At 31.1% G+C, this 5,841-nt stretch overlaps 1 protein-coding gene across 1 annotated transcript in view; it reads right to left on the bottom strand.

Annotated features, from left to right (window-relative positions):
* The window catches only part of LOC137402059 (uncharacterized), a 263,439-nt gene that overhangs the window by 245,523 nt on the left and 12,075 nt on the right, over nt 1–5,841 (bottom strand). The gene's annotated exons all lie outside the window — the stretch shown is intronic.

Raw genomic sequence — 5,841 nt, 5'->3', positions numbered from 1 at the left:
TAGGTGAGAGCTCATTGGCAGTTTCGTGCCATAAACTACCATAACTGTTGTCTATCTTATCATCTATAGACAACAAGTTTTATATAATATTAACATTCACTGTTGTCCCTCATGTCTAACCTTTATTGTTCTTTATTACCCCAAGGTTTGTCTGCTTTATAATACGTAGTATACATTAACCAATTCATTGATTTCATTACCAGATCTACTACAGAGCATAGTGATCATAATACAGGCGTTGATTGCGTATAATAATAAGTTCATGTTTCTAATGAACATGAAATTATTTGTAACAAGCCAATACATATCAACCACTTGCTGTATAGTATATTCTGTTTTCCAGTTTCTGTCTCCCACTTTTATGTTAACTTTCTGTCACTTGCTAATAAATGCATAGTTTACAAAAACTAATTGAGCAATATATTACATATATGTCAATGATAACTATATGGTAATGCAATGATCTATTTTTGCTAGTCTGCTAGATTCTAAGCTTAGATGTAACCAAGATACTGCTAAAAAAATTTATTTGATTATAAAACACATTATTGAAGTGCAGCCTAAAGTGCAGAAAAATCAATGTAATTTTTAAAATACCTAAGCTATTTTAAATATCATCATCTTGTCTTATGTAAAAAAGATTTGTTTAGAGTACAGATTAAAACTCATTCTGTTTACAAAATACCTAATGATTTTTTTCTAGACATCATTATTTAACTCAACTTATTTGAATAAATGCATGTCGCCAATCGTTAAAAACCCATTGAAAATGTGGTTAGTGATTAGCTTATGAAATACAGTTTCTTGAAATCAGAAGGGTTCTAACCTTATCTAGAGCTTGAGCAAGCAGTCTAATATGATTATAATGTATGATAATTTCTACAAATTGTTAAACACTGTTTATTATCATAGCATTTATGGTGCATATCTTATAATTTATTATAATAAAGTTAAGCACAGACTGGTAGTAGATGTTAATATGGTTGACATTTTTAAACTAAAATAATCAATTTACAAAGTGTATTTTAAATCCGTATTTGCTTATATTTCTTTTTTTTGGTTTATTCTCATTTATTATTGTTTACTAGTGCACTTAGTAAATTCTTAATCTCATGTGAAGTTAAACAGAGAACACTTGCAGCACACACAACTAATAACAGGTAAGAAATAACTCTAAATAAGCCAGATCATAAAGGGTCAGCAACAAGCTGGTTCAATCTAAAAGGACTGGGTACCTTCTGCTCATCACTCATTCTTCATACTAAGTTATAGCCCAGAAGAACTAGTGAGATAATAAGGTGTAGCCTGAGATAATTAGTGAGTCAATTACAGTTATTATATTGCTTCAGTTAATTTGTTAAGGGCTTTTGCGGATGGCTGTGATTGGCTTTGAGAAAGAATGAAATTTGCAGAGGTCATTAGCCAGGTCACCAGCCATGCTTTTGCTTTCATTTTCTCCACAACAAACTGTTGAAGAGCAATGAAAGACTGTATATCGCAGAAGGTCTGAGTACTTAGCACATTTTTACCTGCATGCCAAACGGTTGTGAGGATAACTCTCAATAACAACCATTCATTAACTCAATGCGGTTCAAGCAAAACAAAGGGTTGAAGGTGAGACAACGTACTATCCAATGACTATGAATAGGTGGTCCAAGGTAGTAATTGTCACGTAAACTTTGTTTAGCACAGTTGAAAATATCATTAAGTGTGGTTAATGAACATGTTAGTAATGCTATTAATAAACTTAGTATCATGAGCTGATTAGGTTGCAATTAGTTGAAGCATTACATATGGTTTGCTGCAATTTATTTGCATTACTCTGAAAGTATTGTCATTTCTCCCAATTTCTCATAATGTTATACAAGTTTACATACATAATATATCAGTTTAATGAACTGAGATTGCTGCCTTCAGTATCCATAAAGTTAAGTATTATATACCAAAATAGTATGAAAATAGCTACACAAACTGTTGGTGGTACTGTTTATGGTAGAGAGGATCTTGTGCTAGACACCAAATCTATTGCTAATTGATCGGATTTCTCAAGGGCAAAAAACAGTCAATGGCAAGTTATAGGAGCATCATTTTTATAAACATAATAAAGCTAGATAATACTAAAAGTCTGAGTTGTCAGAATTTATCAACCTGGTTCTAGGTAGTTTAATTTCTTTTCTATCAAATCCAATTTTTTCAGAGCAAACCTAAGAAATTAATATTTGAATTTCTCAAAGATTAAGAATGAAGCTTTGTAATAACTATTACTAAAATATTTGCGTGTACTAATTTCTCTACACTATCTTAATAATGAACCTGCAAATATTAAGCTAAAAACAAAACAAATATTGAGTTTGCATGCTTTGCATGAACTTTGGCTAATTTGAATCGTAGAAATGGTAAAATCAGAATAGATTTGATTCCATTTTTTACGCAAAATTTGTGTGAAGGGGTTTGAATTGAAATAATTATTTGATGTCACAGAAATACTCAATGTTAATTGATTGGAATTGATAATACTCAGCTAAGCTCTCCCAGTGGAGTTGAAACGATTCAGCGCATTTCGTTAAACTATCACACGAGTATCTTCTAACTACTATTGTCAACGATAGGTTGCTCATATGACAATGATAATATAATTACATTTTTATTTACTTGGTTTCCTTATTTGTTCAATAACTAAACCTACCAACTGTGTAAATTTCCACTACACTGGCGCAAACATCTACCTAGGCTTAACTCTCCTATCATAAAGAGGTTCTTTCACTAAAAGCGATATTCGTTCATGCGACCTTAAAAGTAATAGCTGTACAGCAAGTAATAATTTCTTTTGCTGTTCATTAATACAGTATATTAATGTTATTAAAAATAAAGAAAATTATGATTGGGTATTTTGGTTGAGTTAGTGCAACAAACATACAAAGCATGAATTAAAAAGAATCGTTGAAGCGATAAGGTGCGATTGCGTTGGCAGAGTTTGACTTCTAATCCATTCAAAGCCTGGAAACTCACTTAAAGTCCATTCTTTATGAAATCTATAAAATATATTCTTATTTCAGTAGTTTGTATAAAATACAAAACAAATTTAATTATTACCATTTAATCTCCTAAATTTTTGCTGGTAGAATTTGCTACAAAAAAACCTTTAGTGTACAGAGATTTACAGTTATTATAGCAATAATGAATATAATTTATAAAATATGGAATGTTATTGTTTGCTAACACAATAGGTTCTTTTATAAAAGGTAGGAAACATCATTGCCTGGCTTCATAGTAAATGAATGGTACCTCAAGCAATTACGGCACAGAGTTTCATCCACATAGGTTTACAATTCTGTGTTTTAATACAGATGCTATAAAGATCATTTTTGATTATTTTTCTTTGGTAAGCACATTAAGCAATAAAATGGCGGACATTTAAAAAAAGATTGTTTGAAATGCGTGAAATGTGTGAAATGCAACGCATAAACTTTTGGTTCTTACAAAAAAATTATTTGAGCATGAACATCAACTAGTTCAGTAGCACAAAAAAAGAGATCAACAGCACCGTAGAAGGTATTGAACAACCAAAACATGATTGTTCCATCGAAAGGAACAATCAGAACGCAGTTAGCCAAGCCAACGATGCAAAGATCTATTTTAAAAATGTGAATTTATGTTTCTGCATCTATTATAAGTATGGTTCGGTTATGTAATCTGTTCATAAATAATATTTGTAGTATTTGATAGATTGTCATTAAACAATGTACAAATGTTGTGATTAATAGCAGATTATTTAATTGCATCGTTGCCATGATCTGATCTTACAATGGATCAACACTCGTAACTTCTCTTCTATCGTACATAAAAAGCTAATGTTTGCTGCATATTGTAGCAAACATTTTTAGGAGTAAAATGAGCTTTTATGCAACATTGCTAAATATAAATATAAAATGAAGTTTGTCTTCAGATTTAGAATGAAATAACATTAACAGCTCCTACAAGTTGAAAGGCAAACTCATGCTATATTTATGTGGTGAAAATACATGGTTAGGCTATGCATTAGCGAGCCTTTTATTTAACACTGCTGTCAAACACAGGTGTCAGCAAATACTTGAAATTTGTTTTAGATACATAAAGAATGTGGCTGCGTGTTTACTTATTATTTGACACTGCTATACAGAAAGGTTTGAGTACGTGTAAAAATTTTTACCAATTTTCTTAATATTTTCCGTATATTTTCATTGTTTGCAACCGTTGACATGTTGGACCAACCTATTGGGCATAAATTTATTTTTTGCCACAAATATTAGTTTGTCAGAATATACATTGTTGTTTCGTTGGTCTGCTCATGGCCTTTGATTTTGGCACAGCTCAATCTAATCTTGCATTTACAACAACTAATCACAAGGCAAGTGTTTCTGAGTCAATTACTAAAGTTGTAGGACATGAATACTCCCGCACTTATATAATCAAATTTGGTTAGATTCACCCTTTTGTAATGGATTCTACTAGTAGGGCTTGCAAGGGCAGTATTCTGCTATACTAGTAAAAATCACACGCAAAAATTCACTCCGATATATCGGAGGTTAATTGCAAGCAATAGATGTCAACATATGTCAACAGATGGTAAAAACCAATATCGGCTTTTCAATGCGTGTTTATTAAAAAATCTTTAACAAGTTGGAAGTAAATTGGCAGATTTATTGCAGCCAAAATGGGTTAATATCATTCCACCGGAAAAAAAAGAGGCAAAGTATAGCGAAATTCGCTTCGGTCATAAAATGGCTAAATTTATCTTCCCAATATTCTGACCATTCATTTGAAAATCCACATAGTATATTTAAATATTTGAAAAATGTGGGTGGTTTTATGTTACAACTACATTAGTAATGTAATCGTCGCTCTTTCGGTAACACCAACATTTGGATAGTTACACATGGAAGAATAATGACTGACTCCTGCGTCTAAAGAATTAAATTCCATTGCATATCTATAAAAATATATATAATTTTATCTCATTTTGTAACTTTCATGTAGTTTAGAAATTTTCAGTTTTAGTGGTGTGTTAACCTCTATTTTTAGTATCTAAATTAGTATATGTATGTTTTAATAAACGTATATTAAGACCGCAAGTTTGTGATTGTACAAAGTAGCTAATCTGAACAGTACAATGTACAACGTGTCAAGAACTAGTTTATGAAAAAAAAACATTGCTTCAGAAACAAATTGGTTACACACAATAGAATGCTGTTTGTTTTCTATGTATAAATTGCAACTTCAGTAATTGAATATACAAGGTTAACAAGGTTCTAAAATGTTTAACCATCATGAAGCCTTCATTAATAATGAACAAAAGTCTTGAGTGAGAGGATTTTAATGTTTGAGTCATAAAATCTAGTATGGATTCTCAAACTATCCACATTGTCTAAGCAACCATTTTGTATTGAATGTCCTTGTTTTGAAAATGATTCAACAAATATGTTTTTACTATGGGCAATGACATAGAGTTGGGAAACAGGTAACTAAATATGTGAATGTTTCAGCATAAACCGTTGTATGCTAATAATTTTTTTGTAACGAACTAGTGGTTTTTTTGCAACAACAGCTCAAAACACTCCTATGGTATAAAAGATACCATATATTTTATTACAAGTATTGTGAACATTACAAGAAGTCATAAAAATACAAAACTTTTTCAACTTGGTTTTCGTTGCTTTGCGTGCATTTTTAGTTGTTGGTGTCTGGTACATGCTGCAAAGCTTTTTTGATGCATGGCATATCAAAACAATGTTTGGGTGTGTGATTTTTAAATAGGTATGCTTTTGGTATATTGTTATTGTTTGTTGGTGATGCAAACCTATT

This window comes from Watersipora subatra, chromosome 1, assembly GCF_963576615.1.
Source record: "Watersipora subatra chromosome 1, tzWatSuba1.1, whole genome shotgun sequence".
Classification (NCBI taxonomy): domain Eukaryota; kingdom Metazoa; phylum Bryozoa; class Gymnolaemata; order Cheilostomatida; family Watersiporidae; genus Watersipora; species Watersipora subatra.
This window is presented reverse-complemented; position numbering and strand designations above follow the sequence as displayed.